Source organism: Leucopleurus acutus, assembly GCF_964270905.1.
Source record: "Leucopleurus acutus genome assembly, chromosome: 12".
Classification (NCBI taxonomy): Eukaryota; Metazoa; Chordata; class Mammalia; order Artiodactyla; family Delphinidae; genus Leucopleurus; species Leucopleurus acutus.
The window spans coordinates 73,641,838-73,662,611 of NC_139154.1; the positions used below are offsets into that span (position 1 = coordinate 73,641,838).

General features: G+C 41.4%; 1 protein-coding gene across 3 annotated transcripts in view; it reads left to right on the forward strand.

The window, feature by feature from the left end:
* The first annotated feature begins 2,609 nt into the window (after positions 1–2,609).
* Positions 2,610–20,774, forward strand: part of SPTBN1 (spectrin beta, non-erythrocytic 1) — a 196,124-nt gene continuing 177,959 nt past the window's right edge. For 2 of the 3 annotated variants that reach the window (XM_082852264.1, XM_082852266.1), the window contains exon 1: positions 2,610–2,812. The gene's annotated coding sequence lies outside the window, so the exon portion shown is untranslated. Of the gene's footprint in view, positions 2,813–3,234; positions 3,524–20,774 lie in introns of those variants that run through there. The other variant, XM_082852265.1, reaches the window with a different exon arrangement.

Below are 20,774 nucleotides of genomic sequence, written 5' to 3' on the forward strand. Positions count from 1 at the left end.
ACTGAGATTTGGGAACTAGGTGTTATTGTAACACAGTCTATGGTGTTATCATAACAGTCTATAGTGACTAATGCATGTTGACAAGATTTTCCCCTAAATTTTGAATGGAAAGTTAAAATAACTATTTATATCTCTAAAATTTTGTAATAAAGTATTATTTCTATGGGAGACAAAGCCATATATACTCACATGGTTTTAAAAATGGAGAGTAGAATGTTACAGACAGGAAACCAAGGAGTTTAACGTTCCTTTAAATCAACCTTGATTCTAATGTGAGGATAAACTTCAGCAAAGTTGCTTCTGAGATATTTGGGAATAATCCTCTTGAGTTACCATCATTATTGCCTAAAGTTTTTTCTTTTTCTAGATTCTTTCTTTCCACAGAGATATGTGTCTTCTCCAATAATCTCTCCAGATTTAGACTTTTTTTTTGACTTGTTAATTTTTCTTGGTCAGTGATACACTGGGGTCTCCTGGGTGATGCGTCCCCCGGCCCCCTGCTCCCCCACCAAAAGGTAAGAATTTGAAATTGCTAGTCAGGTATTTATAGTGAAACTCTGAATCCTTGTCTTTCACATGTTTGGAATACTTACTGCCACTTTACTAAAGTATCTTGCTAAAGTTATGTGTGGCTTTCCTTTTTGAAGGAAAATTTTAAAACTAAGTGGGAGTGGAATGGGGTAGGGGAGGTGACTCATGCATCAAATGCAGATTTATTCCAGTACTGTTATCTGTGATAAAGGAAGCAGTTAAGAGTCACAATTGCAGAATAACATTGAAAGAATTTAAACAGGCATTTCTCAGTACTGTCATTGTTTTCTTTGGTATTTCATTAACACTGTAGGTGGGGAGGTGCTGGGGGCTCTGGCACAAAATAAGTGAAAGGGAAACAACTTTTATTTCTAGTGGGTTTCCAGCATTACCTAACAAGGGCAGCCACATACATGTTGATTCTGTTCAACAAATATTTTTTGAGTACCTTTTAAATGCCTGCTATGTACTAGCAGTGAACAGAGAACCCTGCCTTTTGAGAGTTCACCAGGCTGTGTTGATCAACCTTGTGAGAAAAATGTTAAATCATTTGCCTACCTCAATTTTTTTCATATAGATCAAATATAAACTTTGGTCAAACATTCAAACTGATGGCGAAAGCCTAAAAGGAAGAATCATCTTCACTTTGCGGAGACGATTTTGTTTAGTTTTATTTTAAACTATTCATGAAAAATACATACAAAAATATAAATCCATCATGTCTACTGATTTGAGACATAAGCACGATCCTAGCTATTTGACTGTCTATTATCATCATCATTATTTATTTTTTGAAAAAATTTTTATTCAGGTATTGAGGGTCAGATCTTTAGGAGAATAAGCCTTAGGGCTTTTTTTTTTTTTTAACAACGGAGAAGGCCCCTCTTCCCTCTGAAGGCTTACAGTGCCGCTTTGGGCACTTACAGAGCACGGAGAAAGTCAGTTTCTCCAGGCTGTTTAAAAGAGCGTTTCTATTCGTGGTCCTGGTGATGACACCATCTTTTCTCCTCAACAGTGGCAGTTCCAGAATTTCTACATAGCTTCGGGTATTGCCAGGGTAGGCAAGCTGGTTGAGAATCGGCTCTAGCACTTGCCAAGTCTCCAGGAAACGTCCCGTGTCCATCTCAGGGTACATAGGTAGGGGGAGAACTCAAGCCCTCAGGCCATCGCGTCCCCACTTCCTAGGAGTGGCTCGGGAAGGGCACCCGAATCAGGCTAAAGTGAGCCGGCGTTAGGGCGAGAGAGGCAAGAGTTGCGCGAACCACTTGTAGGGCCTATTACCAGCTACCCCGAGGGAAAGGGTGTAAAATCACTCATAGAGGAGGAAAATCTTGACTTCGCCGAGGAACAACCGCCTTCCCTCCATCGCCCAGGTTTCCCATGGAGAGGTCACCACCGGTCTTCATCAGGCTGGGCAGAACCTATAAGGCATCACCACCTAGAACTAAAACTAAACCACCAAACGACTCTCCAAAGCCTCCCTCAACACGCTCTCTCCATTGCGTTCCAAACGCAAACATCGGGGGCAAAAGGAGGCTGCACGAGTCACGTAGAAAATTAGGCTGCCCTTTTCCATGGCGATAATCGAATTAGCCTCAAATTAAACATGAAATTGGCCCTTGCCGGCCGTGGGGACAAAGCCCCCATTGTCCCTTGGCTCGGACAGCGCGGCGGCGGTGCCCACCCTGCCCAGGCCAGCCCCGGCCAGTCCCCGCGGCAGGGGACAAGGTCGGCGCTGGGCCAGGGCAGAGGCGGCGCGGGGAAAGCGTGGACGCGCCCGAGGTTCGGGTCGCGCGCGGAGCAGCCGCCGGGTGGGCGGCTGCGGGACTCGCGGCGAGCGCGGAGGGCTGGCGGGAGTGGGAAACCGAGGAGGGAGGAGCGCGGCAGAGCGGAGGAGGGTGTGCGGGAGAGAGCGTGTGTGCGCGCGCGCGTGTGCGCGCACCCGGCGCCTGCCCGCGTCCGCGCGCTCCCTCTCCCCGCCCCTCGCCCCCTCCCTGCAGCTCCCTCCCCTCCTCCCCCCGCCCCGCGCTCCCGCCCAACCCCCGGAATCAGTGCAGCTGTTGCCGAGCAGGCTGCGGATTCCTACAGTCCCTCCCTCTGCCGCCTCTCCGCCCGGAGCGAGCGCGCAGCCCCGCGCAGCAGCGCCCACCGGTCCCGTCCTGTGAGCCCCGGCCCCAGCCGCGGACAGCCCCGCGGAGTCGCCTCCCGGCCCACCCGCCCGGCCGCGGAGGAGCGGGAGGAGGACGGGACCCCGGCGCCCCCACCCCCCTATCCGCGGGAGGTAGGTAGGGGGCCTGAGGCAGGAAGATGCCAACTCACTGGGGCTGTCTCCCGGGCTGGCTCCTGGGCGGCGGGAGGAGGGGCGCGGGCCCAGGCCGGGAGGACGCGGCTGTCCCGCCTTTGCCCTGCGCCCGGGGAGCGGGGTGGGGGCGGGGAAGCTGTACAGCCCGGGCAGTGGCGTCGCGGGGAGCCGGGTCTCCAGTGGCTTCTGAGTACGCGGGCTGTGCGGGGCGGGGGGCGGCGGGCGGTGGGCTCCGCAGTGAGGCGGTCGCAGAGCAGCCGTGCGCACCGCGGCCGCCCAGCCTCATCCGTGGACGCATTGGGGCCGATTCCTTCCCCGCCTCCGCCGCCTCCTCCCTCCAGCCGGGCGCAGCGGCCCCCGGCGCGGGGGTGGTTGCGAAGTGGGCAGACGGGAGGGTGTATTTTCGGGTGCCCTCTCTCTAGCCCCGGCTGGTGGCGAGCGGGGGCGGTGTTGACAGGGCCGGGCTCTGCGCGTAACGGTACGGGGGATGCGGCCAGGCGTGGTCCCGGCTGCGCCGCGCTGCAGCTGAAACGGAGGCGGCGTCCCGGCGCCCCCACCCCCGCCCATCCTCGCGCCCGCCCCCCGCCCTCCCTGCCGTCCCCGCTCTCCCAGGGCTGGGCGGGAGCCGCCTCGGGTCGCGGAGCCGCCGCTGCGCCCGCTCTTCAGCTCCTGCCACCCTCTCTTCAACAGGTTTGTGCCAGCGCGGGGACCCTCCGGGCTTGCCTTTGGGGTAGTGGGCTGGAAGCCCCTCTGGTCATCAGCCCTCACACCACGCCCGCGGCCCTCTTTTTGGGGGGAGCCTTCCCTTTGTTTTTGTGATAGGAAAGATGCCAAGTGCCTGCCGTCAGATGGGGAGGGGGAGTGTTGTGGGCATCGGTACACAAACCGTGTCCGTTATTTTTCCATTCAAAAGCTGGGCCAGATAGTAAGTGAGGAGAGGGCGAGTATGGGGGTGCTTCGGCGAAGGAGAAAAATGGATTCGGCGGGGTTTATCTGGACGGGGATGTGATTTTTTTGGCAAGATGGATGGCTCACGGTGCCCTCGCCGTGATGCAGCACAATGCAGCAGTATCGCAGCCTCCCCTGGTTCTCGCTGGCGGGGCTTGGCAAGGCCACTCGGCGCCTGCGGCCCCCGCCGGGCCCCACCCAGGCCCAGGGCTGCCCTTGGCCGAGACCCGGAGCTACTTCTACCTTGTCATGCAGCTTCAGCGGGATGTGGCGTCGGGAGGACCAGGTCACCTAGTTGTGAGGTGGGGGGAGTCTTCTCTTTGGGTAACCCCCTCCTGCCTAGTCTGTTGGGCCCTGCTGGGATGAAGGGGTGTCCTGCAGTGCTAATGCGGGCAGAGGGAGTCGGCCTGCGGCTGCGGACCGGAATCTGATCTCCGACCGAGGGACCTGAGCCGTAGGGAGGGGCTGGCGGGAGGACCGGGCCCAGTGGTGTGCGGAGGCAGTGGTGCAGTCTGTATTGGGAGTCGCAGCGTCTTTTCACCCGTAATCCGTAAACCACAGCCCAACTCTCCATCTATTTCATCATGTGTGAAAGTTGATGTTTATTATTTGGTGCTTTACAGCTACGACATTACGGTACCTCTGTCTTTGATCAATACTAAGAGTATGAATTTTTCCTGTAGGAAACCATTTTTTGAAATGAAACCATTGATATATTTTAGTTCATATGTCCCTGAGACATTTTAAAAAATATTAACATTCAGTAAATTGTTTTAAAAAGAACTTATATATGTTTTTGATGGCTGGTAAATGATTTCTTTAACCTGTATTTGCTTTGTTTTCATTGTTTGCGTTTTCTGTAATAGAATACAATTACATATTCGGACTCTTTATTAAGGATTATTTGGTAAATGTGTCGTGGTTGATGGTAAATTGGTATTCAGATTGGCTTTGATAGCCAAGTTAAGTCTCCAGTCATGAATAATGGGATTGTGGTGGTAACTGACTGCATTTGTTTGTTTATATGTATGTGTAGTTTTTATATACATATATTTTGCAGATGTGGCTGGGGAGGGGATTGTGAAGGGCAGACCACCAGGGCCTGTGTAGCTGGTATCTGGTCAGAAGGAGATGTTCCAACATCTTCATCTATTTAGTCTGGGGTAGTACCCGAGGAATTTCCCTTCTAAATGCCACTTCTACAATTCAATGTGGGATGGTAAATGGGATACATTTCAGATTTCACCCCAGGCTCTTCTAGAATGTATAGGTGAAAAAGGGGATTTCAGTATGTTAACTGGAAGGGAAGATCAGTGTTTCAAAGCAAGGTGTGTCTGCTTTTATTTTTTAAATCTCTAATGAGCCCAGGTTAGTGGCATTTGATTTTATGTGGCTCTGCAGGATAGAATTGGCTGCAGAGTGTGTGGTTTATGTGCATTATTTTCAGTAATGGAGGGCCATTAAAATGTAGAATTGTTTAGATTTGGGCTAAACCTTTGTGCTGGTTGTATAAAATCATGTTGCATTCTGATGTTTGGGAGTATTCCTTCCATGGATTATCCAGACATTTTGGATTTATTGTGTTGTAAGAAAATACCCTGTGTTGATGTCACAGGAGGTTTAGCTGTTCTGACTTACCAGGTGCAGAATTCTGTTAGGTTAAGCTCTTTGTAACTCTGTTTTCTCTGGATGGACCAAAACCTTCATCAGAGAGAATGAATGAGAAGTACTGGGGCAGGGCAGAAACTGCTGTCACTTGGATGTCTTCTGATGTGCAGGCTTTCGGTAAAGAGCATCTCTCAGATGAGAGTAGTAACAACTGTCTGTGATGTTGCAGGAGCAAGCGACAAGACCTCACTCTACTAGTGACACATCCTTAGCAGAGACTTGGCATTGGCAGAGTTTCCTTGGAAGAGTATGTGAGTGGTTATTTTGTCTTGCTGTATGAAAGTATGACTTTACATGTAGAAGTACTATTTTGAGATGGGAGGATTTTACTACTTCTAAACAAACATAGGCCTGATGAGTGGAAATTATTCGGTGTGGTTTTTGTTGAGATAATAAGCTTTTCGTTTTAACAGCATATTCTTAGAATTTTAAAGCCCAACATATATATTTTTTACATGCAGTGATGGGATGCTCCTTTAATTATGTGGGCCCCCCCCACCAACATCTGCATGATAATCAGGCCTTAATTAATGTTTTGTGAATATCTTTATGGTAGTTCTGGTTTCTTCGTTTGAGGCTTTTGGGAATGTAAACCGTTCTTCCATAAGGAAAGGGCTAATCCCCCTGCTGGAAAAGCTATTTCTCTAGGTTTGTGCAGGTGAGTAAAACCTCTCCTGGAGTTCTCTTGTAAGTTTTCAGTCTTTGCTGTTTCTCAAAGCACCTTTTCTTTGCAAAAGACCTAGTTTAGTACTCTTGATTTTTTTCTGATAACAAGTGTCCTGTATCCAAGTTTTTATAGTGTAGGAATAACGTCATCAATCTCTACTTTGGGGGAAAATGAAACGGTCTCAATTAGATACTCTCATATTTCTATTTTTAAACATCACCAGAGAAGGCATTTTCATGATGTCTCTTGCTACCATAGTGAGGTGAGGTTCGTGGACCAGCAACATCAGGACAGGATCACTTACCAAGTGGGAGCTTGTTGTATATGTAAATTCTTAGAGGCTCAGTCCTTTCCAATCAAAATTTGCATTTTAACATGACCCCTAAGTGGTCTGTATGGACATTAAACTGAGAAACTGCTGTACTCTTTCAGCTAAAAGACCTCCATATCAAAATGTTCTTACTAGTATCTTTTGTCTTTTGCGGAAGTATCAGCATATTTTTTCCCCTTACATCACTAAGAAATTGATGCGTGCATTGTAAGTTATTTAATACAGAAATATTAAATAAATATTTAATTTAAAGTTCTATAATCTTTAGGTGGAAGAGCTTTATTTACTGTGTTTATTTAGATTAATCATTTTTTTATGATCTTTGCTAAAACACCTCTAAAGTTGAAAAAACAATCTCCCCCCACCCCCCAGAAGAAGGCATTAGTTTTCAGATAGCAGAACTGGAGTCCAGGAAGCTAAACCCCTGAGCATAGGGTCCCCTCTACTACCTCTGCTCTCCTCTGGCATCTTGTTCTCTGTCATCAGCTATTTTTCCTGGTGTATTCAATATCCTGACCTTCTGGTCCCTTTTTTCCCCTTAAAGTTGTTTTTTATTAAGTGATTTGTATATACAAAACAATGCTCATAAAAGATATGTTACAGAATCACAAACCAATGAACACTCAGGCAGCCACCACTTAGTTCAAGAAGAAGAGCCTATTATACATTCAGAGTCTCCTCTGTGCCCCTCTGTCATCCCATCTGAAGCAACCACGGTCCTGAATTTTGTGTTTATCATTCCCTTGCTCTTCTTTATGGGCTATCCTTTTAAAAATTCTTATTTATTTTATATGTTTCAGAACTTTATATAAATGAAATTACACTTTACATATTTTTCTGTGACTTGTCCTTTCAGATTAACATATTCCTGAGACTCATTCATTTTGTTGCTGTAGTTCATTCATTTTCACTGCTGTGTAGTATTCCACCATGGCTTAGTTATTCTTTCTACTGTAGATGGAGATTTGGATTGATTTTAGTTTTTTGTTTTTCTTTTGCTATTATAAAAGGGCTGCTATGAATGGGTCTTCTACATGTCTTTTATTATGTATGTGGGGATACATGCACATGCACACAAACATATTATTTGTTTTTCTCTCTCTCAGGAATGAAATTTGCTGGCTCATAGGGTATATGCATCATCAACCATACTAGATAATGCCAAACCTTATAGATAATGCCAAAGAGATTGTATTGATTATATTCCTACTAGAAGTGTACAGATGTTATAGTTTTTCCACAACCTTGCCAAACTTCAAAATGTTGTCCAGTCATATTTGTGAAATGTTATCTCATTGTGCTTTTTATTTGCAATTTCCCTGATTATTGAGATTAAGTATATATTTATAGTATTGACCTTTTGGGTTCCCTCTTCTGTTAAGTCCTTGTTTAGTCTTTTGTCTGTATGTCTTTTAGATATTTTTCTTATTGATTGATTTAATGTAGATTGCCTAATAATCCCTTGTGGATTATATGTGTTGCAAAAACTACCTCCCAGTTTGTGTTTTTTTTTTTTTTAAACTCTTTGTGATTTATTTTGATCAACAGTCACTCGTAATTTCAGTAGAGTCATAATCAAGTTTTTGTCCTTTAAGGTCTGTAAGGATGATTATGTTGTAGAAAATTTTTCCTTGGTTTGGAAAGAGCTTGGGTTTTAGAGTCAAACAGATCTGGGCTCAAATCCTAATGCTATTGTATACCAGTGATGTGGTCACATCTAGGTCCTTGGGTTAGTTCATTACTCTTGGAATCATGATTTCCTCATCAGTAAAGTTGAAATAATAATACTTCCTCATACAGTTGTGAGATAGCAGTGTACAGTGCTAGGCACATAGTAGGCGTTCAGCTGATAACAGTTCCATTCCTTTCTCTTTGGACTACCCAAGCTATACAAGCCACTGACCCCTCTTGGAGTGCTTTCTTAAAACTACCTTAACATTTTTATGTCAAAAGAGCTGTTATTCTTTTATTTTTTAAAATTCTGTGTTACCAATGGAATTTTTATATTGATTAACAGAGGCTGCTCAAGACCACTTAGTGGAGACCCTTTGTCAGTTCATTTTCCCGTTCTTGAAAGTAGTATAATTATAGTTCTTTTACCAAGAAACATTTATATGAACGTTATTCCTTTGCTGCTACTCTAAGATTACTTTGCAATATGGTTTTTAATGTAGTAAATAACTATTGGGTACCTCCTGTAGCCAAGGCTTGTCATTGGGTTAGGATGATGGTGGTGTGGGCTGGCTTAAAGCTGAATAAGAATTAGCTCCTGAATCCAAGGACTTTATACTCCTAATGTATAGAATATACTCTATATGTACACGGAAGATAAAGATCTTTTACTGACCAGGTGTGTGACTTCAGCAAGCCATTAATCTTTCTGGTCTCAGATCTAAATTTATCAAATGAAAAACTTAGATGAAACCCTAGTGGGGGTTAAAACCTGGCACATGGGCACCACTCCCTGTGTCCCTGGGAGGCATAGAAAATCAATCAGGGCACTCTTTCTGCAGAGCTGAGATGGGGCCCCAGGAACACCCTCAATGCAGTGTTTGAGTCAGGAACTGCCAACTGATCGGATCTTAGGTTTCAAGATCCTGTACACCTAAAATTCTGTGGTGGTATTTGAGTAACACAACGCTTCGGCAGTTGTTCAAAACACAGTGGAACAGGAAGAAACTAGAAGCAAGGAGACAGGAAAGAGGTGATGGTGAAGGTCCAGAGATTAAGGGAGCAAGTGATGGTGGAGGCTGAGAGAATGAGGAGGAGGGGAGAGATGGGAGAAAGGTGGTGAAGACCCAATCCTTTGCTGACAGTTTGCATGGTGACTGGATGCGAGTGGTCCTGAGTGGATGAGGAGCTAAAATAAAGGGTTCAGGTTTGAATAATGACAAAGAGCATGGTTGTCACCATGATGACGGAAGTAGACAGGTTAAGGGGAAGAGTGGATATCTGGTTGGGAAGAGAATCAGTTTTGTGTTTAAACATGTTGAATTTGAGGTTCTGGCAGAACCCTTCGTGGAGATAATACTCAAGAAGTTGAAGGAGACAGGTCAGGGCTAGGGTGGCTGAGGAGAGGCTGTTGGGTGCAGGAGTCCCGAGCCTTAGGCTCTGGAATTACTCCACCTGTCACTCCATGCACTGGCTGATTGACCTTGGGCAAGCTGCGTTGACCTCTCTGTGAGCCTCAGTATCTTCATCTGCAAAATGGTGGTATGACAGTTTCTGTCACAAAGGATTATGAAAGCTAAGTGGGATAATCCAGTGCCATCACAATACGTTTTAACTATCATAAAACGTGGAATTTTTGCTTAGTGTGTCTCACTTTTATGCTTCCTTTCAAATAATTTGATTTATTCAGAAAAGATACATTCCAGTAAACAATACCATCATGCAGATAAATAATGCTAAGTCTATATTAAACTTGTCCCTATGTCTAATTAGTAGGAAAAGCAAACATGATTAATACTTATTTTTAATAAACGAGAAAACGCCAAAACCCTAGTGCTTAGGGAAAGGATAGGAACAGTTTGTAAAAGAAGATAGCATAGAAGCCAATAACCGTATTCAATTGTTCAAACCCACCAGTAATATGAAATAAGAACTAAAACAATTAGATTAACTTTCCACTTAAATTGGTAGGTAATGCTCTCTGGGATGCTGTGGGTTTGGGCCTCTGCATCACCTGTTGGGAGAATATTTGGATTAATACAAACTGAGTGGAAAACAGGGGGTCCTGTATATATAACAGAAAACTTAAATGTTTATGCCTTTTGGGCTGAAATTCCCCTTGTAGTTCTGTAATCTAAAGAAAGAATTAAAAGTAAGGACAGACTTTTAGGCAGGGATTTTCTTAGCAATATTAATAGTGGAAAAGCAAATGTGGCATAGTCAAATAAATCATGGCACAGGCATAGTATGGAATTCAATGTACTGCTTAAAATAACGGTTAGAGTATTACTGAAAAGGGAAAAAGCTAACAATATAATATTCAGTGGAAGTATCTGTATGCAAAGCTCTACAATATGGTATAACTCCAGTTTTGTTATATTAAAGACTGGAAGGAAATACATTAAAATATTAATGGTTTGCTTTGGATGGTGGGTTGACGGGTGATTTCCTTTCTTATATGAAAGGAAATTCCTATGACTTAATGTTTCTCATTTGGAGTTTTGAAATATTTTACAAATAGAGAAGAGTACAGTAAATAATATAATAGACTACTATGAGGATCATTTTTTAAGTAATAAAAAAAGCAATCAACCATTTAGTTTTTAAAAAAGAAATGAAAAAAGTAAGCCTGGCCAATTGTAGATTATCGTTAGGGGATGGTTTAAGATTCCCAAGGGTTGTCATATCTGTCTTCTGCACTTATCTAGAGCAGTGGGAAAACATCAGCATCTGTAAGTCACCTTCTGAAGGGTGTGGATCTGAGAGGGGTAGAGCATTCAGATGTAATGGAATGATAGCTTGACACCACTAATCTGGGTCAGCTTAAAGAGTGGGGAAGAAGAGGTTTCTTTATTGTTTCCAAACTGCACACTTGTGTGATGAGAGCAGTGGAATTCTGTGACGTATTAGTTCTCACTTGTAGAAGCCCAAACACTGCTGCTGGAACTAATTTTGTAACCATTAGACCATCAGGTTTCGTTGGTATTGGTCAGAAATGTAGATAAAATTACAAGTGAAATACCATATGCTAACACATATATATGGAATCTAAAAAAAAAAAAAAAGGTTCTAAAGAACCTAGGGGCAGGACAGGAATAAAGACTCAGATGTAGAGAATGGACTTGAGGACACGGAGAGCGGGAAGGGTAAGCTGGGATGAAGTTAGAGAGTGGCATGGACATATATACACTACCAAATGTAAAACAGATAGCTAGTGGGAAGCAGCCGCATAGCACAGGGAGATCAGCTCGGTGCTTTGTGACCACCTAGAGGGGTGGGATAGGGAGGGTGGGAGGGAGGGGAGACGCAAGAGGGAAGAGATATGGGAAAATATGTATATGTATAACTGATTCACTTTGTTATAAAGCAGAAACTAACACACCATTGTAAAGCAATTATACTCCAATGAAGATGTTAAAAAAAAATTCTGGGTGAAAATTTTAAGATAAAAATGACTCCAGATTTAGATTACTTCCAATTAATGGTTTCTCAGCATTTGGGAATATTCAGGCTAAGAGTGGGAGGAATGAATTTTAATTTCTTATGAAAAATTCTTATATGTTATATATGACATTTATGTATGCATATAATGATATCTATTTTATATATCACATAAATGAGAAAGAGAGATGTGTGTGATTGAGAAAGCTCCACCATGAAGGGAGACAAAGGGCTATTTTAAGACTTTTTAAGTGGGGAATTTTATAGAGATAGTATTTTGAAGGAAGGTGAATCCCAGGAATGAGTCACTTTGTCCTTAGCCGGTGAGGGAAATGTTTGAGAGGAAATAGTACTTTCTGTTTTATGGTCCACGTCCTCAACTGTATTGGTACTTTGTAAAATGTAGCTTATAAAAATGAACTAATTTACTTTCAGGAATTTTGTATTTTTTCTGCCATGAACTTTAAATGGTTGATTGAGAAGGGGTTCAGGTGAAGTGTGCTTTGAGATATGAAAGTAAGATGTTATAACTTCAAGATTGCTTTAAAATTGGCCCTTGTATATAGGCATCATAATTCGATTCTTAGTGAACTCTAAAGAGCCATTGCTGGTTCCTTGCTGGTTCTGATCTTTAACATATAAACTTGAAGCCGTTACTTAGGCAGTAAAATCTGTATGAGAATATAACTACGAATTGTTTACTCAACAGATGAAATAGGATGAAATTTAGAATGACATATAAATAGAATTTATTCTTTTGAAATATATATGTTCAGTGTTTAATTTGTATAATTAAATATGTCTCTGCTTAGTAAGTTCATTAGCCTAACAATGGTTATCTCTGGGTGATGGGATTGTGGAGGAGTTCTAATTTCATCTCTCCATATATTCCAAATTTTTTGAAAACACTTACCAATAAACTTTTGATCTTTATTAAAAATATCCTAACACTCACCATAACAAACGTCATTTTAGCTAGATAAAAACTAATGAGTGAAATGATTAATCAGCTAAATATACCCTCTGCTGTTCAATTTTTTTTCTACCAGGGCTTTCAGAAAGGCAGCATTAATAGTACTGAAGGTGTAAAGAACGCCGAAGTTTTGAAAAGATTTTTCCATTCCTCATTTAAATGTGCAGTTTGTTAGAGCCTTGCCATTTCCGTGGAGTGTGGGAAAAGATGTAGAAACTGGGCCACAAGGGAGCCTGACAGAAGCATCATCCGGGCGGAGACCAGCCTCAAATGGCTACTGCCTTCGGTTCTGGATGAAATCTCTTTGTTGTTTCCCTACCCTCTTGGATGGCTGTTTCAGGGATAATTTTTGTCCTGGTGTGTTTGCTTCAAGGCCAAATCTAAATGTTCAAGGGCTACACATTTTTCCGGAATGTTCTTCACCAGCTGTACAGAGTCTTTGGGGTGGGATAATGCATATTTTTATCACGGTCTAGGGCTTTCCCCCCCCACCTTTTATCTTATTTAAAGGGGAAGAAAAACCTAGATTGTTCCCCAAGACAATACTTACTATTTTTCTCTGTGATGTTTAAACATTTTCCATTGTATTTTTTAACCTGTAGCATAGGAGTGCTTTTATAGGGAGAACAATCATCTTAAAAGTTAAAATGTTCATTTTCTTCACCTTTTAGATCCCTGAATTTTTGACAGTGTCTGCTACTATATACAGTATGTTAGGTTTTTTCTGAATAGTTTATGTAGAATATATACTTTCAAAAAGGTATAAATTAGCATAAAATCATCATAATGTAACAATTTCAAAATAATATTTATTACCAAAATAATAAATATTGTAGAGCATATGGAAAATAAAAATGAACACAAAGAAGAAAATTAAAGTCACTGACCCCATTCAGTGACCCCAGAGACATGCAGTTATCATTTTGGTGTTTGTCTTTTAAACCTTTTTTCCCTCTGTACATATTTGTTCGTCTCATGAATAAGGGTCAGTCCTCAAATCTCAAGCTAAAGATGTAAAGTTTTCACAGTCTGAATAATCCCTCGATGTTTATCACCCTTCCAGTTGGTACATGTTGCATGACGGAACATAATATCTTATTACTACTGGCCATATTTAAAACTGTGGCTTATGGATACTGTCGGTTTCCCTGAGTTGTTTCAGTGGCGGGGTGTTAAGGAAAAGGCAAAGATTGAGAGAACCCCAAATTTGCTTATTGTAGATACTTCTCTTCTTTAAAAAAATTGTTTTATAGTGGAAAAGTACCAGAAATTAAGCTATCATTAGATAATGTGTGTTTTCTATTTGTTTTGAGAGGAATTCCCGTCAGAGTTGCATTAATTCCCTTGAGAGACATCTCCGTATGCTTCGGACAACATCTGATTTTACTTTTGTCTTCAGATTTCAGAGTCTTTGGAACCAGCTACCCTATAAAGTGTTGCAAATGGAATGGATGTGGTTATTATAATCTTGGTTTTAAATGTAATAAATTTTACTGGGCTGGGTTTGGTTGTAATTGTTGAAAGCATACAGTATAGCTCAGCTTTCCTAGGGTATTTGTATCAGCTGAACTCTTTAAAATTCTGTCTTCGGATCCGGGATCTATTTCAAGGAGAAAAAGCAATATACATGTTCGATTATGCAAACCAGTTTCTTACGCCGTGGGACCTCAGATGGTTGGATGGGATGCAGGTGACTTGCTGGCACGTCTTTGTTGCCTTAATTCTAGTATAGTTGGCCTCTTCCTGAAGAAGGTGCTAAAATGGTTTCTTCATGTGTTGAGGGAAAGAGGGAGTGGCAAGAGGGGAGAAATACCCTTTCGTTGGAAGAGAAAGAAAGCCTTTGCCAGCAATTTCTGTGAGGTACTTTGTGGTTGTTACTGGTCTCACTTGGGTTGGTTGGCCACAAGGAAAAATGGCAAATGACCTTCTTCCCAGGTTTAAACACTAAGGCCAGTGGTGGCTCCTTGCACAGTTTAGAGGGGAAATCTGAGCTCGGCCTGGTGATGGATGGAGCTGGGCTGGGTGATGGATGGAGCAGGGCTGGGTGATGGAGCTCAGGTACACTATGTGGACTTCCTCTCTCCAAATGAGGGATTGTTCAGAAACTCCCAACCTGGTGGGAGTCATTCTCTTTGAGGGTGGCCAAAACCCATCAAGGGAAATATTTGATGGTTAATGTGCCTGGGCTGACTGAAGCCTGGAGTAGGGAGGGATCTCAGCTTGACCTACAGGCAGCTGCAAACGTTGAGTCTTGGCACCTGGGGAGGCACTGAGCTGAGGCAGTGCCCAGAGTCTGGTCCCGGTGCCCCAGGTTAGGAAGAGCAGGAGGCTTCAACGTAGCCTTATCTGGACCTTTGACTGGATGAGCACACCTGTCTCTATTTTAGGAGGCGAGTGGTTAGAGGTATCAGTCGGGTAACTTCTCTGAAAGGGGCCTGGTCCTTCTCACAGCGAGGTTGACAACTCTGTGCTGCCAGCTGTCCTTAAATACCTGACTTATCTCCTGGGGCGGAGTCGAAGAAGCACCCTGATCCTGGAGCAGAGACATTTGTGTGCCATTTGAGCAGAAGAGAAACCAGTGCACACTTTGTGTTTTATTCTTTAAGGTAGGTTTTTTTGTTTTGGGGGGGCGTTTTTTGGTCTGTTTTTAAATCAACACCCACTGCCAGAAGAATTCCTGAATTTCCCTGATAATCAGGATGATTTCGTATTTTGAAAGGCTTGTTTTGCTTTTTAAGTATGTGTTCCTGACATTAAGAACATCAGCTTTCATCCTAGTTCTAAAAATCTTTGATTCAGAAAGGGCGAAAATTTAGACAGCAGGCTAATTTATTGTCTTGTTCCTGAGGAAGACTGTTCTTGTCTGTCGGTTGAATTTTATATATATTGATATATATAAATATATATATATATTTCCAGTTCTGAAGAATGATTTTGTTAGTGTATGTTTGCATGAATATTTTATTCTTAATTATAATATATCTTCCTTTGGACTATACCCTTGTTAAAGGAAACTTGTTCACATGAAATAGATATATCTTTAGTGGGTCATGCTTGAGAACTGCTTCTCAGTCCTCTCAACTTTTGAAGTCAGTAGTTTTTTAATGTAAAGAGTGTATCGATAGCTGGCCCATCACTGGAATGTTGTGCAGCTGTGCAGACCATGAGGCGCAAATGTGCTAATTAAATATATTTTTTTAGCAAGAATGGAATGTAACAGCATGTGGTTAACCATTCCAGTTTGTTTTTGAAGAGGACTTTTTTTTTTGGCCAAATATTAACAATTAGAGAGTACATTGACTTAGAGGACGTAATGCTATGTTAAATCGTTCTTTTCACGGAGGTAATGGGACTCATTAAACCCTGAGATTATCCTTTAAAATACACCCTGATTAATAATCTGCCTCAAAATTTAGGCAGTGGCTGCATGACTAGGGTCTAGCATCTGTAGTCGGGATTTGATCTTGTTTTTTTCCCTCTGTATCAGTTCTCCTTCCTTGGTTGGTGAGTATTCAGCCTTTCTCTGGGCACTGACACACAGCATTTCCTCCCAGTTTGAACGGTATTCTGATACTTGTTTTGGGGACCCATGTGAATTGGATCATTTGGATTAAGCTGCATCCACACAGATGGTGCTCTGATTTTTTTTTTTTTAGTCAGACATTGTTCAAAGTGAACGGATGGGAATAAATGGCAGGTTGGTTGTGTAATGTGGCAACATCTTACTTAGTGTGTCTTTAGAGATAAGTGGGGTGAGATTCCAGCAAGGCTGTGCATAAAAAAAATTAGAAAGTGTTGGAGAACTGCCAAGAGATTGGGAGCAAGCTGTGTGACAAGCACTGATGCAGCTTTGTCCTGTCTTAAAATAGCTACAGTTTAACAAAATATCTTGAAACTTGTCATTTCACTTGAGCAAAGAATTGGAATAGAGGTGGTGGCTTTCCTCTTTAGCAAGGTTTATTTTTATTTATTTATCTTTTTGTTCCAGTAATCTTAAATCTTGTGACTATATGGAGGAAAACACTTCTGTGTAATATCAAATCTTGCATGGTTTTACCTGGACTAATGAGTAATGTGTTCTCCCAGACTTCACGTGGAGGTTCCCCTGCCCCACCTAATCCACTCACTGCAAAATACGCAGTCTTTGTGGTTTGAATGAAAATTGGGGCCCTGAAGGTTTAAAAAAAAAAGTCCTATATTTTATATATCTGACTGTCATTTGTATATGAATTATTGATGGTTGGATGCCCAAACATTGTAGAAGCAGAATAAAAGGCATTTGGTTACTGTCATGCAAAATCTTATTTTTTTCTTTGCTTACTCACTTTTTGACTTCGTGTCATTGGCCATTTGTCTGCAGTACTTGATTCTTGTGTGTAATTGGTTTACTTCCTGACTGTGGTCTTTCAAAAGTGTTTTTAATTGCAAGGCTTGTTTTTTTTAAGTCAGCATGGTAGAAACAAGGGGGGGGGGCGGGGCTGTGCAGTCTTTAGGAGGAGTCCTGTGCGGGGCGCTGGGAGCCTGATGGGGACATGAACAGCGCCGGTGGGGTTGGTGGATTGGGTGGCTGGGTGGAGGCAGGGGCTGCCTGTGGGGATAATCCAAAGAGTTTGGGTTCTGTGAAGATGAAATCTTTAAAAATGCAGTATTTGGATTACTGAGTGGAACTCAAATAAAAACAGAGGATTTAGATATTGACTATAACAGGAAAACAGTGAGTGAACCTTTATCTTAAAGCGCTTATATACAAACCAAGTTCCTAGTAAGAATTTTCTGAAAGTTGGTATTAACGGATATCTTAATTATCCTCTAATTTAAAGTCTGTTAGAAGTTTGGACTTGGACTAATTGCAATAATTTTATAGCTTTTTAGAGTGCCCCGCAAATGGCTTTGTTTCTTTTGTTTTGCTGTCTGCAGATCTATAATATTTTGAATTTTGCTTTGCCACTTTTTGTATCTTACATGTTTCAGAGGGCTTCTCCTTGTATGGAAACATTATTTCTGGCTCTATGTAAGTGCCTCATACAGAGATTTATAGTTTATAATTATTAGGTCTTTGGCCAGTAAAGTTAAGGTTACTTTTCTAGGTGTGTTTTCAGAATCTGTAAAAAACATTTTTTTTTTTTTTACAACATGAAAAATATTTTGTAGAAAATGTGGAGATACTTAGCTTCTCAGAAGTATTGATCTTTTTCATTCTTAAATGGCAAATGACTTCTCTGTGTGGTATGGTTGATGTATTGGAAAATTTCTTGATGATTTCCTAAACTTTTAAAATTATGCTTCTGCCTTTCCCTTCTTTTACACATTCCCTGTTTTTTAAAACATACTCTTGGATAGCCATGTTGGTAAGTTGAATTCAGAAGGTGTGAACTGTGAGCCAGAGCCACCAACCAGTTCCCTTTTTACTTAACACACCATTATCTGATCTGCTTGTGAAACTTGATTTGGGGTTATTTTCATCTCAGACCATTCTTTTAATCTTGCAAGAGAGTTCAGTCATTCAGTGTAAGCAGTGAAAAGCAAGCAAAAAGTAAAATATTTGAATATCCCTTTTCTGGATTATTGTCTAAATTAGAAAATCATTCATTTTAATTTTATACATGCATACAGCATAGTATCTCTGTTTGTATGCCTTGTATTGCCACAAGCTTATAAGACTAGGAACAAATAAGGTTAGCATTTAAAATATTCCAGACATAAAAATTTACGGAATTTGCTTATATATGTTGGGGGACACACAGAACAGACCCAGGGTTTTAATTGGATCTTTGTGCCGGGTGAAGGCAGATGAAAACGTTACAGAAATCTGCTGCAGATGGCAGTGGGGTGGACTGGTCAGGACCACATGGAAGTTCATACCAGGGGTAGGTGGAGCAGTGAAATGAAATGCTAGCTGTCTTAGATGTTTCTACAGCTGTTGTCAGCTAGCTGAAAATAAATTAAACTTGTTAAAATGGTAAGAGTTTTGCTGTCTGAATAGGTTTAGATAAAATATTGCCTCAGATGCCTATAAAGATGTCTATTGTTAACATTGTTATTATAACAGAAAAAAAAATTGGTAATAACCCAAATGTCCATCGTTGGTAGGTTAGAGGAAGGAATATTATGGAGGCAGTACGATATAGTGGTTAAGAGTGCTCACCCAGGGGCTGCCTGGGTCTGGATCCCGACTCTCCCGTGGATTCACTTTGTGACCTTGGGCAAGTCATTAACCCTACTCTGTCTGTTTCCTCGTCTGTAAGATGGGCACAATTGTAAAACAAGCCTTAGAGAGTTATTGTCGGGATTAAATATGTTAATGTAAGTAAAGTGATTAGTCTAATACCTGGCAAATATATAACTATTAGTTATTATTATACTGATAAAAATATTATTATTATTGAAAACCTAATAACATAGAAAAGTTTTTAATATAAGGGGAAAAAAGCAGAACACAGGATTATATAAATGGTATGATCTCAACTATGTACAAAAACAAAGAAAAAGAGATAAGAAAATACTCCAAATATTAATTTTGGGAGAGAGTGGTAGGATTACTTGTGATTTTTATTTTTGTCTCCATGCTTTTTTGTATTTTCCAGTGTTCTACAATCAGTACGTCTTACTTTATAATTTGAAAAGATAAACTTTTTTTGGAAAAGTGAATATTATCCTTTGCAAGCAATTAGTATGTCAATTATAAGAACATCCTGTTTATTCTTTAAAAGCTCCAGGTCTTCCATTTGGCCAAAGTTTGCCCCCTTTTGATTCTACAATACTTTCATATTCTTACAAAGGGTGTTAGAGTAATGACACTCCAAACTATTTCTTAAAAAATTTCATAGTTCAGGTGTTTCTACTAATTCAGACTAATGGTGTAATAAAAAGAATGTAGACAGGTATAGTTATATGAAAGCTGTTTATTAGTGGTATGATCTTACACAAATTATGTAATAGAATTTTGGTTTTCTCATGTGAAGGGAGATGATGCCAACAGTTATCATCTACCAACTATCACAGTGTCAAGATTAAAAGCAGCAATCTGTACACTTTGTTTCTCAGGGTCTGGCACATTATAGGCGCTCGGTAAGTGTTGTTGCTACCCTCGCTGCCCACCCGTGCCAACAAACTAAACTGCAAACAGGCTAAGCTTGGCCACTTCAAATAGTCGATACCATGGCATTTTAGTTTTAGCTCACTCATCTCTAGATCTTTAAGATTCCGTAGACCAAAGTGGCCTTCTTAAAGATGCATTCTTGTTGTATGCTTATTCTGCTATCCATCTCCCCGTCCTTCAAATATTTCTATCTCTATATTTATTTTGTCACTTCAATTTATATTGTCACTTTAGTCAACTTGTATTGATTTATTTAAGAAAATGTACCTCCATAGCATATCAAGCAGGTTAAGCTGGTGCTGCAGTAACAAACATCTCCAAAATCTCAGTGGCTTAAACCCACAGAAGTGCATTCCTCATTCATATTTTATGTCCATCATAGGATGGCAGGGGGCTCTCCCCCATGATTTTCTCCCTTAGGAACTCTGGCTGATATGTCAGTGGCCAGAACTAGTCACACGACCTTGCCCAGCTGCAGCGGGGAGCAGGCAAGTGTAATCTACCCATGTGACCGGAAAGAGAAGAGACTGGCTATTATGAGCATTAGAAGTTTCTGACCAAACGTAGATGATGGTATAGGTAATATGGTCTAACTTGGCATTTCTTCTCAAGTTTTTTGAAGTACTAGTTTTGCAGTATGTTAACATGTGTTATTTAAAAGAATGCTAGGTGAAGTAAAATGTAATAGGTCTCTTTAGTGAGGGACTTCTCAGAGCCTTTATAAGCCGATAGGCATTGTAGAGCGGAGAGTGATGTATGTCGTTTCCCAAATTTAGCTGACTTTGGAATTCTTTTTTTTTTTTATAGCCTCTCTTAGGCCAGGGTTTCATAGAATATGCTTTGGGATGCCCTAGTCTAGTCTGTTCTCATACAAAGCAAAACTATTAGAATCACGTTTTAATTATTATATATGCTGGGAAGAAGCTTTGTTTTTATTGTTTGCTAGAAGAATTGATTATTTGAAGAGTCTGGTTTCTGCGATTATGAATCAAATTGCAGGCAACGTTGTTTTAAAATTTTAGTCATTGGTTACATGCCTGTGTTGAATCCATGGGATTTTGTCTTCATTTAGTCGCTTTTGTGTTCTAAACTAACCACTGAAAAGAGAGCGGTAAACAAACCAGGACCGCACATCTTTGTGGT